The sequence below is a fragment of the Cetorhinus maximus genome, chromosome 5 (assembly GCF_964194155.1).
Source record: "Cetorhinus maximus chromosome 5, sCetMax3.hap1.1, whole genome shotgun sequence".
Taxonomy (NCBI): Eukaryota; Metazoa; Chordata; class Chondrichthyes; order Lamniformes; family Cetorhinidae; genus Cetorhinus; species Cetorhinus maximus.
Window position 1 is genome coordinate 50388970 of NC_135883.1, and position 20365 is coordinate 50409334.

At 43.9% G+C, this 20365-nt stretch overlaps 1 long non-coding RNA gene across 1 annotated transcript; it reads left to right on the forward strand.

Moving 5' to 3' along the window:
- Positions 1-10512: 10512 nt before the first annotated feature.
- On the forward strand, positions 10513-20297 carry LOC144680638 (uncharacterized). The gene is made up of 2 exons (XR_013576595.1): positions 10513-10637; positions 19171-20297. It is a non-coding gene; the product is annotated as an uncharacterized LOC144680638 (long non-coding RNA).
- The last annotated feature ends 68 nt before the right edge of the window (positions 20298-20365 follow it).

The window sequence follows — 20365 nt, forward strand, 5'->3', positions numbered from 1 at the left end:
TCTCTGTTCCAGCCTCTCTGCCCCAGCCCTCCCTGCCACTCCTGTCCCTGCTGCAGCCCTCTCTGCCACTCCCATACCGCTCCAGCCCTCTTTACTCCTCAGGCCTCTCTGCCACTCCCGTCCCTGCTCCAGACCTCTCTGCTCCAGCCCTCTCTCCTGTGCAGCTCGAGGCCTGTCACCACTGGGCTGCAGATGCTGCTGTTCATCATCTTACTCCTCATCTGAGGCCCAAACTGAAGGGACTCCAGACCTCATGAAGTCTCTTGGCATCAGGTTAAACATGAGCAAGGAAACGTCCTGCTGATTACCATGTACTGCTCTCCGTCTGCTGATGAATCAGCACTCCCTCATGTTGAACACCACTTGAAGGAAGCATTGAGGGTGACAAGGGCGCAGAATGTACTCTGGGTGGGGGACTTCAATGTCCATTGCCAAGTGTGACTCAGTAGCACACTACTGACCGAGTTGGCTGAGTCCTAAAGGACATAGCTGCTAGACTGGATCTGTGGCAGGTGGTGAGGGAACCAACAAGAGGGAAAAACATACTTGATCTCACCCTCACCAACCTGTCCGCCGCAGATGCATCTGTCCATGACCATATCGGTAGGAGTGATCACCGCACAGTCGTTGTGGAGACGAAGTCCTGCCTTCACATTGAGGATACCCTCTATCGTGTTGTGTGGCACTACCACCATGCTAATGGGATAGATTTCAACCAGACCTAGTAACTCAAGACTGGGCATCCATGAGGTACTATGGGCTACCAGCAGCAGCAGAATCTTACTCGAACACAACCTGTAACCTCATGGCCCGGCATATCCCCCACTCTACCATTACAATCAAGTCTGGGGATCAACCCTGGTTTAATGAAGAGTGCAGGAGGGCATGCCAGGAGCAGCACAAGGCATACCTAAAAATGAGGTGTCAACCTGGTTAAGCTACAAAACAGGATTACTTGCATGCCAAACAGCATAAGCAGCAAATGATAGATAGAGCTAAGCAATCCCACAACCAACGGGTCAGATCTAAGCTCTGCATTTCTGCCACATCTAGTTGTGAATGGTGGTGGACAGTTAAGCAACTTACTGGAGGATGAGGCTCCACATATATCCATATATATCACATATATATTCACATCATCCTCAATGACAGAGGAGCCCAGCACATCAGTGCAAAAGATAAGGCTGAAGCATTTGCAACCATCTTCAGCCAGAAATGCCAAGTGGATGATCCATCTCAGCCTCCTCCAGAGGTCCCCAGCATCACAGATGCAAGTCTTCAGCCAATTCGATTCACTCTACGTGATATCACGAAACGGCTGAAGGTACTGGATACTGCAAGGCTGTGGGCCCTGACAATATTCCAGCAATTGTACTAAAGACTTGCTCTTCAAAAATTGCCACACCCCTAACCAAGCTGTTCCAGTACAGCTACAACACTGGCATTCACCCAACTATGTGGAAAATTTCCCAGGGATGTCCTGTACACAAGAAGCAGGACAAATTCAACCCGGCCAATTACCGCCTCATCAGTCTATTCACGATCATCAGTAAAGTAATGGAAAGGATCATCAACAATGCTATCAAGTGACACTTGCTTAGTAATAACCTGCTCACTGATGCTCTTTTTGGGTTCTGCCAAGGCCACTCAGCCCCTGAGCTCATTATAACCTTGGTTCAAACATGGACAAAAGAGATAAACTCCCAAGGTGAGGTGAGAGTGACTGCCCTTGACATCAAGGCCGCATTTGACTGTGGTGGCATCAAGGAACACTAGCAAAACTGGAGTCAATGGGAATCAGGGGAAAAACTCTCCACTGGAGTCAATCTAGCAGAAATGAAGATGGTTGTGGTTGTTGGAGGTCAATCATCTCAGCTCCAGGACATCACTGCAGGAGTTCCTCAGGTTAGTGTCCTCAGCCCAACCATCTTCAGCTGCTTCATCAATGACCTTCCTTCCCTCATAAGTTCAGAAATGGGGATTTTCGCTGATGATTGCACAATGTTCAGCACCATTCACGACTCCTCAGGTACTGAAGCAGTCCAAATGCAGCAAGACCTGGACAATACCCAGGCTTGGGCTGACAAGTGGCAAGTAACATTCGTGCCACACAAGTGTCAGGCAATGACCATCTCCAACAAGAGAGAATCCAGCCATCACCCCTTGATGTTCAATGGCATTACCATCACTGAATCCCCTACTATCAACATCCTGGGGGTTCCATTGACCAGAAGCTGAACTGGACTAGCCATACAAATGCTGTGACTACAAGAGCAGGTCAGAGGCCAGGAATCGTGCAACGAGTAACTCACCTCCTGACTCCCCAAAGCCTATCCACCATCTACAAGGCACAAGTCAGGAATGTGATGGAATACTCCCCACTTGCCTGGATGAGTGCAGCTCCCTCAACACTCAAGAAACTTGACACCATCCAGGACAAAGCAGCCCACTTGATTGGCACCCCATCCACAAACATTCACTCCCTTCACCATCGACACACAGTAGCAGCAGTGTGTACCATCTACAAGATGCACTGCAGAACTTCACCAAGGCTCCTTAGACAGCACCTTCCACACCCACGACCACTACCATCCAGAAGGACAAGAGCAGCAGATCGGTGGGAACACCACCACCTGGAAGCCACTCCAAGACACTCACCATCCTGACTTGGGAATATATCGCCGTTCCTTCACTGTCACTGGGCCAAAATCTTGGAACTCCCTCTCTAACAGCACTGTGGGTGTACCTACACCACCTGGATTGCAGCAGTTCAAGAAGGCAGCTCAGCACCACCTTCTCAAGGGCAACTAGGGATGGGCAATAAATGATGGCCCAGCCAGTGAAGCCCACATCCCCGTGAATGAATAAAAAAAACAAAAACATTGGTCAAACTTCCAAAATGTGGAAAGTCAACTCTCAGCAAATGTACCGTGAATTCTATCAGGTAAGAGAGCAGATGTGATGCTATATTTCCCTGAGATCCCTCTCAGTTGTCTTTGTATTCTCACTTTGTTTTCATGGGCGAAAATCAGGAAGACTGTCACACCCAAGGAATCAACGGAAAACTCAAAAATAAAAAAAAACCCTCAAATATTGTGCTAATTAAGTGATTAACAGATATGAATTGTCTTTCCTATGCATTGCATACTTCATTGGCTTTAACCCCATCTACCCACCCACACACTGCTCCACATGTGCCTGTGTAACTGGGCAGTCAAACCTTCAATTCCAATAGTATGACTAAATTCTCTAAACAGTGCAACATTTCACACTCAATCAAGAAAATCTGTCGGCTGCTTATTCTTCGATCAAATAAAAAGTCATAGAATAATAAGCCCTTCATGAAGTACTTTAGGATTCAGGGTGAAAGCTGTATCTTCAAAGTAAATGGGATTTAAAATATCTCTGACCTTGGTCACAGTTCACCCTCCTCCTGAAGGCACTAATTTATGCAGTACCACAGACACTAGCTGACAATCAAGATGTGAATCCAAACAGTAAGTGTTGGGAGGCTGGCCGCTGGGTAACACTGGAATTCAGTCCTCTCCTCACTTGATATACAGACATTCATATTTTCCAACAAAATAACAATCAGGAGTGCAAGTCATGCTTATCTTATTTCTTCCCTGTGTCTGTGTTACTGAGACAGATTATAATGTTCCCACTGTCAACGTAACTGTGATTAGTGCATGCAAATTTGGGGAATTATCCCGGGATCCTCCTGGTCAGTTTGGCTTTATAATGTAGAGTGGTACCAACTGGGGTGGGGTAAGTAAACTGGGTGACTGGGTCTATTCCTCTCTCAAATTGTCATTACAAAAATCAAAACTTAAGACATAATTTAATTTTTGCCAAAGTTCACTGCTGTGCTGGGAAACTTCAATGGATTATTTCCATTGCACCTGTTAGACCTATTGGGGGAGCCAGACTAGAAATACAAAGTCACGGATAGAGAGATGGTGTAGACAGGAGGCAGATCCTCAGGATGTTGGGACAAGAGGAAGCAGTTCAAATGGGATAGTCTTCACCTCATCCAGACCAATTCCATTGTATGAAGACATTGCAGGCTGGGGACATAACTCATAAAGTGACAAAAGGATGAATAAAACTGACCACAAAGTCCTGACCACAGTACCAAAAAGATCAAGTCAAGAATAAAGAATTAGCTGGTTTTTTAATATAAAAACATATGAAAGATCAGGAATAAATTAATAGGATTAAGGAAGATGTTAATAGGATTAAGGAACATTATTGTTGGTATCTCAGAAATAAGGCTAGTGATAGAGGACGACCATGAGCTGGGGTTTAGAGGATCAGAAATGTTTCACGACATGACCCCTCAATAGGTAGTGGAATGTTGCTTTATTTATAAGGACTGAAATTGCACTAATAGAAATGGAGGGGATAGCAGCACATGAAAGAATTTACATTTTGATAGCATCTTACACAGCTGCATATTACAAGGGGGGGGGGGGGGGGGGCGGAGTTTGGATGGCTTTCCAATCCCACCCGCCGGGAGCAAAGTCTGGAAGCCAGCTCACTCCATGCTAGCCCACCCCACAGTCATAATGTGCTGTGGGCAGGCTAAATAGGCTGCCAGTGGGACCTCCGCCCCTCACTAGGCAGGAAGCCCCACCTTTAGGAGCTATTGGCCAATCGGATTGGCCAGCAGCTCCTGCAGTCCTGGCAGTGCCAAGATCCCATCAGTCTCAAGAAGGCCCATGGATCCTGGAGTGAGCTAATTCCAGGGTGTTGGGTGGGAAGGGTTTGGGCAGGCTAGGGAGGGGGGCAGTGGGGTGGTGTGGTGGGTTTTAGAGAGCAGGTGAGTAGGTAGAAAAGAGGGGGGTACTATCTTAGGGGGCTGTTTCCCCCACAGATGTACAAAGTCACCTCCTGAAGATAATACCCTCAGGGGGTGGGTGGAATCTTGAGCTGAATCTGTCAAAGGAAGGGTTTCCAATTCAAGGGCCCCAGCAGAGATCAAATGACTGAACTGAAGTTGGATTACTGATGCTGCAGCAACCACAGGAATGAAGAGGACACCTGGGAAGAGCTTACCACCCCACCACCTCTCCTCTTGGTAAGAGTGAGACCCCAGAAGGGGGTTAGGGGGTTCCCAAGCTCGAGCTGCAGGATCTAAGGGGCTGCAGTGAAATAAACTCTCCAAAGAAGGGGACAACCTCTGGCATGAATGGAAGTAACCGAGGAGGTCAGCAGAAGGAGCATGCTCTCTCCAACCTGGAGACAGTGCATCAAGAGGATCCAGGGTGTCAGGAGGATGGGAAAGGTGACTAAACACTTTCAGGAACCAAGCTCCATACTCTGACTTCCCTAACATTCTCCTACTCAGCACTCCTCAGGACAACACATCTTGCAGCTCCACTCATTCCGCTGTCTCCAGGCACATCCTCACATCCCCATCTGTACAGTCAAAACACTTACCTCATCCTATTGCTCTCTCACACTGGTACCTCACAGCAACCCTCCACACAAACCATTACTAACACCTATAACTCTCTGCTTTCTCTCCTTGCAGGACAGGAGAGCACAGAAGTCCAAGGAGACGCAGAGACCTGTGTGGCAGTCAGGGTGTGTGGGGGAGGGGCAGGCTGGGGTCCTCCAGTGATGGACATTTTGACAACCACTGGCACTGTGAGCCCACCTGGTCCATTGGGAAGGAGGACTTGTTCCAGGAAGCTGCAAGTGTCAGCAATGATCTGCTATGAGGGCCTGGGCCTCCTGCAGCACTGGTGCCCACATATGTTGAGAGATTTGCTGCACTGTCTGTAGACCCTGTGATGGAGGTCTTGCCTCCTTCCAGTTGGATCTTACTATCCATTCCCTTTGCCCTGTGCAACAGCATGTGACTGAGGGGAAGACAGCTGGAGCTCCTCCTGATGTTCCTGTTGCTGCTCCTCCTGTCCTCAACAGAGGTGTAAAGTAGAGCTGCATAAACTGCTCCCAAACCGCGGTGAAGACTGATAACAGGGAAGTGTAGCTGAAGGTGAGTAAAGTGCAAAACAGATGAATTAACTTCCAAGAAGTTGGCAATCATCTGTCCAGCAGTAGTAATACACTCGGAGGAGAAATGCTGTGAGCAGCAACCTGTCACCTGATCATGGCTGGAGCTCTTCAGTGAGTTCATTCACTGATCAAAGGCTTCCCAGCCTGTCAGTTTTATTGAAGAAGCTCTCCTTGCTGTGATCTCGGCTTCGTGACCCTGGCAAGTTACTGACAGCTCGGAACCCCTTGCACTGCTGTCAAAACCAGCAATGCTGGGTTAAATCCTCAGCTAATTGGGAATTTAAATATTGAAATTAATTACCAGGCAGCCCCAAGGTGGTCCTCACTTGCCTGCAAAACCACCCAGGTGAAACTTGGATGGGCGTGAGATGGTGTCGGGATCCCAATCTGACACCACTTTCGGGAATTTTATTTCCCACACACTGCAGAAACCGCCTGGGAAAATTCTCCCATCAAAGCACCAGAGATGGTTAATTACCTTGAGCTGGTGAGGTCAGAGATTTTGCATTGTTACATTTGATATTGTTATAGTTAGCAATGTGGTGGTACATGTCTTTGAGAAAATATATTTTGGAACTAATGGAAAGTCACACTTAAAAATAGGACACAAGAAACTTGTATGTTATTTGAAGATACATTTACACTACACTGAGCACAGACAGGTAGAAATGTATTTACATTGTCTGGCTCCTGTCTGCCTTTCTCATTGTCCTGCTTAAGATGAATCTGTGCACTTGCACAGACACAGACAAGTGTAGTGCTTCCTTTGAAATGTAAATGTTTAGATAATGCAGAGAGATTTTAACACACTAACTACACTGCATTGTGCAAGCAGTAGCTCTGGATTTACATGCCAGGTCAGTGTTGGTGAGGATTAGAAGCCTAGAAATTACTGTTGGTGATACCTGCAGACACATCTTTGCACATCTAGATGACATTTCTCTGTCTGTTATTTTACAAAGATATTAACTAATATGTTCATTAAAATAACAAGCAGGGAAGTCTTGTGGTGCAGTGGGTAGTGTCCCTGCCTCTGAGCTAGAAGTTCCAAGTTCAAGTCCCACACCACAACGTGATGACCAAGGAAGATGCATTCATAACATGTCCGAACAGGTTGATTATCAACTTGCAAATCCTTCTAATGTGCACCAATGGCAGGTGGTAAGTGAGATTCCTGGTCAGCCATGTGACAACATGGGGTTTGCTGTTCCGGTGGATTTGGGACTTGCCTCCTTGTCCTTTTTGTGGTGGAGGTTGTGGTACTGTGGGTCTAGACCTGCCTTTGACTGGAGAACTGAAGAATATGACGATGGCAGGCAGTAAGATCAGAAGAGTCACCTGGGCAGCCATGTTTGATGTGGAGTGAAATCCCTCAAACTATAGCCTCTGGCACAAGCTGGTGACGTGTTCCAGGAGAAACTAGCCATGGAAACAGACATGAGTACATGCTTTGTCTGCCTCATGTGCCATTAGGCATGGGAGAGAAGGATAGCTTTGATGAATCATTATTATGTCATTATCATTACACCTTGTGACTACCAGGATGTTAAAAATAAATATGGCAGCAGACAAACATGTTAAGTATTCTCCTGAGAATATTACAGCAGTCACTTTTAGGGAGAAATAAAATTCATACAAAAGCACAGAGGAAGCAAAATACAGAAAGAAATCTGAGTGACTCAAAGAATATTTTACACATTGAAAGAATAAGTGAGTACATTAAAGGATAAATTGGTCAAATTATTACAGATGACCACAATCCTGCAGATATATCGAATGGATTCTGTTGTAGGGTGTTTGTTACAGTTCAGTAGATCTGAAGAAGTCTTCGTGGTCATACTTAGATTAACTGTTAGTCTCTGTTGACTCTTAGAACTATTTACAAATATACAGTAAAGGGCACAAGCTAGGAGATGTCTCCATGCTTGCTGGTACACAAGGCTCTGTCCAACACTCAACTGACCCTGGGTGCGGGTCATGTGCTCTGTTTCATTACTGTGTGGGCAGTACTGTACTTGGTACTGAGTTCAGAGCTCTGAAGAAGAGTCACTTGAAACATTAACTCTGTCTTTCTCTCCACAGATGCTGTTAGACCTGCTGAGTTTTTCCAGCATTTTCTGTTTTTGTTTCAGATTTCCAACATCTGCAGTATTTTGCTTTTAAGTTTTGATAGCATATCTTATTTTTCAGCAATGCTTTAGTTTATCATGCATTTTCAAAGGTATATACTCAGCTTGAATCTTGTGTTTCAAATCTTCTAGTTCAGCTTTGATACCAATATTTTCCAACCTTATTTTGTTTTCCTTTTGCAGCATTTATTCACTTTGGATTTCATTCAGTCAGCTGCTGGCTCCTCACTGCCATCTGCTGTTGCAGTTTGGTAATGGCATTCGTGCTCAGCATGAAAAAACATTTTCATCAATTGCTACCTGAAATGGCTGCCTGCAGAGCTCTCTTGCTCAGCATTTAAGTCTAAAGTCACAAATTTGTCGAATTCTGGCTTTTGTTTACCTTTAGCTGGGTTTAAAAGTTGCGATTCTTCCAGAATATTCAATTAATTATCTTTTTTTTCTGAGCGAGGTGTTAAGGCGCCGAATTGGCGATTGGGCCTTTAGCAAAGGTTTTTTTCAAACTGCACTTCTGACTGAAATTTTTAAAGATTTGTCAGGACTTGCGGTAGCCTGGAATTTTAAAAGATTTACCTCACCTTTGCTAGGTCTGGTGAATGTATGCTCTGGAATTTGAAACTGGGCTTCCAAAGGAGATGCAATGGAGTCTTCTGCTGTTGTAAGGAAAGTCTTTGCCTTCAGCTTCCAAGCCTTTCTTTGGAGATTTTTCTTGGCGATTTTTCCTTCGTCCCTCTGCTTCTGGAGCTTCTTTTTAGGTCAGAATGCTTTGCTGCATTTTTTTCTCAGTCTCCAGCATTTCAGTTTCTCTCTGCATTTTCTGCGAGGTCTTAGGTTTTTCCACAAGTTGCCACCAGGGTGTTGGGGACAGTTCGGTCGGTCTGAAGAAGTCTTCATAGTCATACTTAGGTTAACTGTTAGTCTTTGTTGACTCTTAGAACTATTTACAAATATACAGTAAAGGGCACAAGCTAGGAGCTGTCTCCATGCTTGCTGGTACACAAGGCTCTGCCCAACACTCAACTGACCCTGGGTGTGGCTCTTGTGCTCTGTTTCATCGCTATGTGGGCAGTACTGTACTCAGTCCCACATTAACCCTCTATGTGCCAGACCCTTATATTCATTATATCAGTTTGCAAGAAGAAAAGTAGGTAACTTCCAGACATAGTCAATGGAACCAAGTAACACATAGAGCAATTTAGTAGTAATGCAGCAATTGGAAATACTGGGCATGAATTTCATCTCAAACAAAAACAGAAATACCTGGAAAAACTTAGCAGGTCTGGCAGCATCGGCGGAGAAGAGCAAAGTTGACTCCGCCGATGCTGCCAGACCTGCTGAGTTTTTCCAGGTATTTCTGTTTTTGTTATGGATTTCCAGCATCCGCAGTTTTTTGTTTTTATCTATGAATTTCATCTCATTAAGTGCTGCCTCCTAATGGTGCTATGTGAACCATGCACCCTCTTCGGGGTTTTCGCTGCATTGCCAACTGCTTTTGGTGCTGCCAGAGTCCTTGAGAAGAACACCCACATGGGCATCCCCTGTGAAGCAAGGGTTGCATTGCTATTCTGATGTTAGGCAGTCCTCCCGGCTGACGGCAGTCTTTCGAATTTGGATCGCACAGGTCAAGGCAACAAATTTATGCATCGTTCTGTAAAAAGCAAGTGGTCAGCTGCTATATAGGCCCTGTATCAGTGCTATTTAAAGGACCAGGACCAGTCTCTGATATTGCAATTACTCAACAATGTTTTTGGAGGTGCTGTAACTGGCATTGGCAGCGGCTATTGCTACATTCTCACAGTGTTTTAATCCAGAAAGCCAGTTACCCACCAGCTTAATACAATTAAACACAATTAATATACAATTAACACACAGAGAAGGCTGAGGATTTGGTGACCCAGCCACACAAAGTCTGCAACAGGTACGGAGGCAGCAGTGGCAGTGCATCTGGATGGCAGGGATATAGGGTAAAGGCTGCAGAGGAGGCAAGTTTAGTGCCATGCCCTCTGCCAACTTTGAGCAGAGTCTTCTATGTTCCTGGACATGCCAGCATCTCAGTGTACATGCCCAGTGTTCTCCTATATACCACTGTATTGAGGTCTTCATCTGAGTTCCCAGCAGTAGAATCTGTCTGTGAGCTTGTCCTCCAGGAAGTTGCCACACAAACCATTCCTCACCCAGGCCAGGCTGCAGCCCACTCATGTCCGGTGACTCACCCTGTACTGATCCTGACTCTATGCTAGTCACTAAGCTACGTGCAGTGCCAGTATCTGAGCTGGAGGCTGCAAGTGTCAGACTCGGTGATTGGGCCTCATCATCAGTTCTTTTTCTTTACTCTTTCATGGGAGTGGGCGTTGGTGGCAAGGCCAGCATTTGTTTCTCATCGCTAACTGCACTTGAACTGAGTGGCTTGCTAGGCCATTTCAGAGAGAAGTTAAGGGTCAACCACATTGCTGTGAGCCTGGAGTCACATATAGGCCAGACCAGGTAAGGACGACAGGTTTCCTTCCCTAAAGGGGCATTAGTGAACCAGATGGGTTTTTACAACAACCAATGATAATTTCATGCTCACCAGGTTTATTAATTGAATTTAAATCCCACCGGCTGCTATGGTGGGATTTGAACCCATGTCTCCAGAGCATTAGTCTGGGCCTCTGGATTACTAGTCCAGTGACATTACCACCATACCATTGTCTCCCCACTGTCTCTCAGTTACTTTTCTGTTACTCTCTGTCCTCCTCCTGGGGCTGATGTGACTGAGCAGCTGGCAGTTCTTGGGTGTCGGAAATCAGGAAATCAAAAAGGGGAGCTTGGAGTGAGGGATAGGATCTGGGGTGGGAAGTAAAAGGTCCATCATCAGTAGCTTGTTCATCATGTTAGATAGGAGGACGAAGACGAAGGTGCATTGTGAATTGAGAAAGGGCATAAGGCCGATTTCTTAGCCTCAGTAACATTGCATATCATGGGTATAGTTGTGACTAGTCCCATGATGCTGAGAGCCTCCATGGGCCTCTGCAGATACAGGAATCCTTGTGTGCAATGGTTCTACTCCAGCATTTGTTGTCTATCCTTAATTGTCCTTGAGAAGGTGGTGGTGATCCGCCTTCTTGAAACGCTGCAATGCATGTAGTGTAGGTACACCCAAAGTGCTCTGCTCCCTTCTGTTTTGGGCCATGAGAAAGGGCAGAATGTCAGTGATTATATTGCACTAGGTTTGAGTGATGTGCCTTGCATATTTGAATGGCTGGAAGAATGTGAATGCAGCAACAGGTGGGGGTGAGGCTGGCAGCATTGAAATATGTATATATAGGTGCTAGATGTGAGTCCTGAGTGCCAGTGAGTGTTGATGGGTGAGTGAAAGGAGTGTGGTGCATTGAGAAGCATGAGAGGTTAATAGTATTGGGGGTAAGAGATACCATGTGAAGATACATTCACTGACTTTGACCACCCATGTGAGGTCATTGGACTTCTTGCGGCACTTTTCCCAGGCCCGTGGGTCCAGAAGAATTGACTTCCCTGGCCACCAGCTACCAATCCCTTCTGAGGATGGCCCTTGAGGATCTCCTGGCTTCCTACAGAACCATTGTGTCTCTCCTCCTACCCAGCTCCACCACTAATGACTCCAGTGCTACATCTGTGACCCTGGAACCCTCTCTCTGCCATGCTGTTCCATTGTTTGTATTTTAAATTGCAGCAATGTTATTCAGTGCACCTTGCCTTTTAAAGGGACAGACTGTCTTTAAGAGCAGAAGGCTGGCTGCACTATGTGCCATCAACACAATGTTACTCAGCCCCCTGCAGCATGAAGAGGCAACCAGCAGCACAGCAGATGTTAAGCTTTGTGCTGCAATCATGGGAACATGGTGCAAGTCTTAAATTTATCTGCTGCCCATTTGAAACAGAACCAGGATGGGCAGGATTCCATAAATACTGGATAAACACCCAAGACCTACATAATGAGAAATGGGGCTTCAATAGTCAACAGGGAATAAGGTATGACCCTGATAATTATAGGCTGGTTAGCTTATCAATGGTGTGATAAATGCCTGAAGGCATTTTGCAGGATGCTTATAAACAAACATTTAAAGAGCAGAACTATGGTATGGAAGGGTCAGCACAGTTTTAGAAGCAAAAGGTCACACCTTGTAAACCTTCTGGAATTTTTCAACGGTTACTAAACTGGTGGATGAAGTTAATCCAGTAGCTGTAGTTTACTTGAATTTACTAACAACATTCAGTAAAGTTCCTCAAGTGAGACAATTAGAGAATGCTATAGCTCACAGAATAGTTGCCAAATTGTCTAGGTGGATTGAGAGTTGGCTTAGCAACAGAAAACAGAGGGTGGTGATAAATAGAAAATGTTCTGCCTGGGAAAACAAATTGATCAGGATGGGTCTGAAGGGACCCTGCTGCTCACAATGTTGGTAAATGATGTGGACCATTGTGCTTGGATTATTAAATCTGTTGATAGCACAAAGCTATGTGGTAATGGTAATGAGGAGAAAGGAGAATGATTATCCTGAGCTAAAACATTCCAAATTTCATAGGAATTTATCTGAGTGTGACAACACTGTACGTAAAGATGCAAACCCTGTATTCAATTTTCAATTTGAATTCTTTAGGGCTACAATTAGCTTGTAAGGAGTTAACAAACAACATACACTTAAAGTATTTCTCAACAGAAAAGTCACACAAGCTGGCTTAACATTATGTAGAAAATATATGTCTAAGGGGTTAACATTTTAATTGACCATAAGTCATTGTCTTTATTCACAAATAGCCTTACCTTTGTCAAAAGTCAGCCTTTTGTTGTTACTTTAATGTAAGTGTGACAAGTGCAGTTATCCATTTTTTGATATAAACTCTGTGGTGTTTGGATCATATTTCTGTCAGTAAGCATGCCCTCAATCATGGTATTAAACTATGCTGCCATAAACCAATGTGTCAGACACAACCCGGAGTCATGGGTTAGATTGATATCTGTTTCGAAGACCATTGAGAAGTCTCTGATTAGACAGCTCCCTGGCGAGGTGCCTCTTGTTACAGGATTATATTGGACTTTGTGGTCCGAATTTTGTAGTTGTTATGACTGTGAAACTGTCAGAATTCACTGAGTCATTACTCCACTCAGACTGAAACTGCTGGACTGCTCATAGTTCTATGTAAATTTATCCAATTTCCTTTTGAAGTAATTAATGGTTACCATTTCCATCATTCTCATAGGCAGCAAGTTCCAGGTCATTGTCACTCACTGAGTACAAAAGTTTATCCTCACACACCCCCATTGTACCCTCCCTCCATCCACCTCAACATCCTAACCAAAACTTTATAAAGGTTGAGCATGACTTCCCTGCTTTTGTACTCGATGCCTCTATTTATGAAGCCCAAGATCCCATATGATTTGCTAACCGCCACATTAATATGTTCTGTCAACTTCAAAGATCAATGCACATGAACCCCAGGTCCCTCTGTTCCTGCACTCTCTCTTGAACTGTGCCATTAAGTCTATATCACCTATCTGTATCCCTTCTGCCAAAATGCATCACCTCATACTTCACTGCAATAAATTTCATCTGTCCCTTGTCTGCCCATCTCCTCATCTGTACATGTCCCATTGCAGTCGATTGGCATCATCCTCACTGTCTGCTAAACCTCCAAGTTTGCTATCATTGACAAATTTGGAAATTTTACTCCGTTTTCCAAAATCTAAGTCATTTATCAAAAAGTAGTGGTCCTAGCATTGACCTTTGGGGAAAACTACTGTCTACCAACATCTGGTCCAATAAATGACCATTTAAGATGATTCACCATTTTCTGCCATAAGCCAATTTTTTACCCAAGCTGACACTGACCTTCCTATTCCATGAGCCTGTTTTGTTAACCAGCCTTTTATGTGGAACTTTGTCGAAAGGTTTCTTAAAATCCATATAGACAGCATCTACTGCATCAACCTTCTCTGTTACTTCATCAAAAAATTCAACAAGATTAGTCAAGCATGATCTGCTTTTACACAAATTCATCCTGGGTCTCCTAAATTAACTCAACCTTTTACAAATGCCTGTTGATTTTTCCTGATTATTGTTTCTAAATCCTTACCCATCACTGATGTTAAACTAACTGGCCTATACTTGCTAAGACTGTCCTTACACCCTTTCTTGATCAAGGGCATCACATTTTGCCACTCTTGAAATCTCCGGCATCTCCTCCATATCTATGAAAAATTGGAAGATTATGACAAGCCCTTCCGCTATCTCCATTCCCACTTGATTTAGCGACCTGGAATGCAAACCATCCAGACCAGATGACTTATTCACTTCAAGCATTGGGTCTGCCACAAACATTTTGTCCACTTGGCCTACCTCATTCTCCAGCACCAGATCCTAGCTGGACTGAAAACATACTGGTCAAGATCTGACGGACCGCACCCCAACCAGCCTGTGCTTGCAAAACTCAAAAGTGTCCAACATTAGATGTGATTCCGCGACTGAACAATATTTGCTAAATAGTCCTCAGTGTGCTAAGAATCACACTGACAACCAATTTAAGATCGCCAGTCAGGCTCGCAGTGTGGCACATTTGCATGTACTAGAAGCTACATATATTAATACACAGGGCCCTGTTCTTTGCAGGCAGAAAGAACATGTACACACGTGTGCCAGTTACAGCTAAACAAAATACGTAACAGCCATTCACTGGTTCATTACCCAGGGCAGTGTCTTGACCAGAGTCAAGTGCCTGGTTTAAATTTCAAACAATGCTCGGCAGTTAACCGTCAGTCACCATCAACTGGTGCAATCTCCATGGCAATACCTCTACCAGAGTCCACTTGCCAACCAATCAGCACTCTCTTCTCATACAGTATAAATATGTTGGTTCCCCTGACATTGGTATTTTCTTGCGAATTGTCCTGATGAATGCAAGGCAAAATGCTTCGACAAAAAAAGTCTCTTTGTTCAGCAATGCTTATTCCTTTATGCACCTTATTCCTTTTTTTTTTACTTCTGTACGCTGGTGCTCAACCCACCCCACCCCTCCTGCAAATTTCATTTAAACCCTCCACAACCACATAGTGAACCTCCCCACAAGGACTTTGGCCCCAGTCCTTCTGAATAAGTGCCTCCTGCCCCAGAGCTTCTCCAAATGTCCCAAGAATCTGAAGCCTCCCTCCTGCACCATGCTGCAAGTGACACATAGATCTTCCTTAACTTCCTCCTTTTATTCTCACTGTTACGGTCAGAATTTGTGTGGCCCCCTTCCAGTCCATAATCAGGATATTTGAGTGTAAGTTGTGTGCATTTCCATAACCACAGAGTGTTTTTCCTTAATTCAAAATAAATTCCAGCAGCAGGCAGATTATTTTTAAAAATATAAATGTTATTTATTATTATACACTTGCCCTGAATGTTCACTCATCTCACACACTATCACACACACAAAGAATAGATACAAATTAAGTTAAATCTGTAATTATAAAAACTGAATTTATAACTCAGTTTTTATATCAATGCAGGCCTGATGTCTTGGTTGAATTGATGCTTTAGTTGGAGTGAAGGTCTTTTAGAAACAAAGGATTCTCATGAAGCTTGATATCTTGGTTGAATTGATGCTTTAGTTGGAGTGAAGGTCTTTTAGAAACAAAGGATTCTCATGAAGCTGCAAGGCTCTTGTAGATGAACAGCCAGGTGATTGGTTCTCAGGTGGATTTGGAAACTAGCTGCTGTAGAAGACTAGAAAAGCTACGATGGTTCAACTGTTTCAGATATTTCCTGGTGCTTTAGATGTTTCTCTTACACACACATCTACTTTTCAGGGTGTATTATACTGCAGTCTGATCACTTCAGGGTTAACATTTCTGGGGTCCAGGCCACCATGACAGTTGACAGTGATCATTCACTCTTATCTCCGTCCCAGCTTGAGCTCAAATATTCTCCTTTGCTCAATATGGTACTGAGACCAACTGTCTAGTGATCTCATATCCCTCAAACACTGGTTCATCTTTAAACAATGAGATATTTAGACTTCACAGGGGGCTGCAAAGTACCCTTATTCAGGTCCATGTTTAACTAAATATTGACCACAGAATCAAATACTCTCCACAGCTTAAATGCCCATAGTCACATGTTAATCTTACAGGTTCTGTGGTCACTTTCACAAAGTATGATCTTACAGTTGATAATATCCAATATCGTCATGCTTGTAATGGTACAGCCAACTGAGCACAGGGTCCCACACCACAGGACTTCCAAAACTTAGTTATAAAGACAATCTGAAAGCCAACCTCAGCTTGCAAACTGGATCCCAATACATGGAAAAAAACAACCAATCATCGACCTGCTATTCTCTGACATCATTTCCTGCTTTCTTGGAAGTTACAATGGCACATCCCCAACTCAGATTTATTAGCCACCGCTGCTGCTGCCAGGTCTTGCTGTCTCCTGCTCCCTCACTCAGACCGTTCCTTGCTTTGTAAAAGATCTTTCCTCGCTGTGTTGAATTCCTTCGCTCACCAAATTCTCTGAGTACATTACTCTGTTGAAGTAGCACTCTGTCGAGCTGGACTCCATGCTACTAGCTGCCAGTCTCTTCTCATACACACTCATTAATTATTTCATTTCCCCTCTGGACTTTCTTTTTCACATTGGTTTTCACTTGCATTGACATTTGTCACATGCACCATTTTTCTGCTTCATCTTACTCTTTATCTCTTTCATCATTCACAGAATTCTGGTTTTGTTTGTCCTACCTTTCCCCCCATGGGAGTACCTCAGCTGTACCTGAACCATCGTCTCCTTATAGGTAGCCCATTATTACATTACAGTTTTGCCAGCCAATCTTTGATTCAAAGTTACCTGAGCCAGATCTACTCCCATCCCACTGAAATTGGCCCTCACCCAATTATTTTGACTCTAGATTGCTCCATGCTCTTTTCCACAGCAAATCTAAACTTTATGATACACAGGATCACTGTGACCTAAATGTTTCCCTACAAACACTGATTCACTTGTCCCACCTCCTAACTCTAACCCTGGCCCCACAGTCAGTAACAACAACATACCCCTCCATTCAGTACAGAAGGTTTGCTTTCTTGGGAGTATCCTACCCAATAACACTACGCTGGATGAGGAAATCAACCATCGCCTGGCAGAAGCAAGCTCTGCGTTTGGCAGACTCACTCATAGACTTTGGAAAGAGCATGGAGTTTGTCTCAGAACAAAGAACAAAGTCTACCAAGCAGTGGTTCTTACATCACTTCTTTATGGGTGCAAGACATGGGCAACCTACTGACATCAAATAAAACTAGAAGCATTCCATCTTCGCTGTCTCAGGTCTATTTGCAACATCAGGTGGCAGGACAAAATCCCCAAACCGAGGTTCTTGCAAAGTGCTGCATCCCCTGCATCAAGAGCGTGCTCAGCAGAGCTCAGCTTCACGGGGCTGGTCACATGGAGGGTTCCCACATACCAAAGGCAGTACTCTATGGCCAGCGGAGCATGAGAACCCGCACCACAGGACATCCCAGACTTAGATATAAAGACAACCTGAAAGCCAACCTCAAGCTGGATCGCAATACATGAAAAAAAAACTTCCTGGGACAGACCCAAATGGAGAAGTCTTTGTCATCAAGCGATTTCAACATTTGAGGAGAACGGAGTCAAGTGTCTTCAGGGCAAGCAAGCAAGGCACAAAGCCAATGCCCCCATCCATCCCTCCAATACTGACTTCATATGCAGTGTCTGTAATGCGTTATGCAAATCGAGACTTGGTCGAGCATCACATGTGAACAATCAACCAAATTGTAAACCCCAGTCTTTTTTTGCTAGACATTCATCTGAAGTGGTAGGAGAATCTATCGACTTCATTGTACCAGAGCCAGATCCAGCAATGCCTCCTTCCATGTTGGACCAGAAACACAGATATGGACATTCTTCTGAACACGTTTCAGGATCTCTTCTGCCTCTCTGTCCTTTACACAATTACTATCCCACTCTATATTAGGATAAAGTCCCTCATTATAAATACGCCTCTCAGTAATTTCCTGGAAAATGTGTTCCTCTACATCTTTCCCACTATTTGGTGACCTATAGAATATGCCCAGCAATGTAATGGTGCCTCAATTGTGTCTTAGCTCTTACCAAATAGTGTATTTGAGCCATTTAGGACATCTCTCTTCAGCATGATGATATTTTCTTTAATCAACATTGCCATCCCTCTTCCTTTCTTTCCTTCTCTATCTATCCTGAATATCTTATATTCAGGGATATTCAGTACCCAGTCCTGCCTTTTTTCAGCCAGGTCTCTGTTATTGCCATGGCATCATATAGTGGCTATCTGCCTCTGCAGCAGACCAACCTATTTACCCTGCTCAGTGCATTCACATACCTGCATTGAAAACCTATTTTAGACCTTATTACATTCCCTCTTGCTCTGACGCCACCTCATGCGTTACTATTTTTTAGTCTTGTGCTATCTGTCTCTCCCAGTCCATTATGCTCATTGTTTTCCCTTTTGTTGGAGATCGTGATTGCCTGACATTTGTGAGGCTGGAATGTTACTTGCTATTTATCAGCACAAGCTTGAATGTTGTCCAGGTCTGCTGGATGTGGGCACAGACTGCTCCAACAAGTGGTTTCTATAATGGGTGGGTAATCCACCTAGTTTTCACCACTCAAATGTGAGGAGTAAAACTACCGGCTTGATTTATTGAAAAGTAAACTGAATGTATATTCTAAGAAAGGAGGTCCACATCGCAGCATATGTTACATTGCAGCTGGTGTACAGAGCTGGGATTCTGTTAGAATCCTTGGGTCTCAATAGCATTTAATTGGGCAGAAAATAACAGTGAGAGTCATAACAAGGTCCTTGGATTGGGGATAGCAGTGGCACTGAGCATAAGAACATATTTAGCATAGATATGTCAACAATGGTAGAGATATAATATGGATAAATTCAGAATAAATGTATTTCATGGTGAACAAGTTCAAAATTCACAAAGCTGATGAAGGTGCTTTTTCCCCACCAGGATAGTTGCTGCAGGGAATGAACTCACAGAGAAAGACATTTCTTCTGGGTGAATTAACAAGTTGAAGAGGAATCTGGATCAATATCAAAGTCTATACCATATGCACTGTGGACAGAACTGACTTTCTAGCCAAATAGCCTCTTATTGTTCTGGATTCACCTTGGTTCACAACACAACAAAACTTGTATTTTTATAGAGCCATGAGTGTAATAAACTGTCCCAAGGCACTGCACAGGAATGTTATAAAGCAAAAAATTGTCAGCAAGACACAAAAAGCAGATGTTAGGTTAGATGATCCAAAGCAAGGTCAAAGGGGTAAAGAGTACTGTAGAGGAAAGGAAGAGAGACAGAGATCTTAATAGAGGGATGATGACAAAACTAATGTTTGAGCAATTAAAATAATGGATGCTCTTGAGGTTAAAGGATTAAAGTCATGAGAAAACTGAAAACTAGTCAGTGTGAGCTCCACATCACAAACAGTCCCAATCAGTGTGAGCTCCACATCACAAACAGTCCCAATCAGTGTGAGCTCCACATCACAAACAGTCCCAATCAGTTTGAGCTCCACATCACAAACTGTCCAAAACTGCTGCCGGTCATTCCAGCCATTCAGTTGAGGATATCCAATATGAATTGGTACACAACGGAGATTCAGCCAGTCAGAGAAAATCAGGTACTCTCTGAAGTTAAATCCTATATGTAAAATGATAGGTATACTCTGCCCTCGTTTCTTGTCTTGCCTTTATTTCAATGTTACATCACAATATGCAGAATACAGTCAGTCCCAGGCATAAGCTCTTCAGTTACATAGCTTTAATCGAATCATTCCTTTTTAAACCTTTAAATCTACTGCTTATTTCCTGTAGCTCTGAATGATTATAAATTTGTGCATTACCTTATTTTGCGCATCACCCTTTATTCAGTTTGTGTTATGCTCAGCAATCTTAGCAGCTTCCAGTTTCAGCTTGTGGTAAATGAGTTTTCAAGCTGCTAATTGAATCAATTACTTGGTCAGGGCCTCTATCTTCTGCTAATTTAATCAATTGTTAAGGTGATTACGGCCTTCTATTATCTGGAATGGAAAATATGGAGATTAAACGGACAAGAGAAATTCTAACCAGCAGACCTGCACTGAGTGTCAGCCTGAATTTTTGTGCTTAATTCTCTGAAGTGGGACTTAAACCAACAACATTCT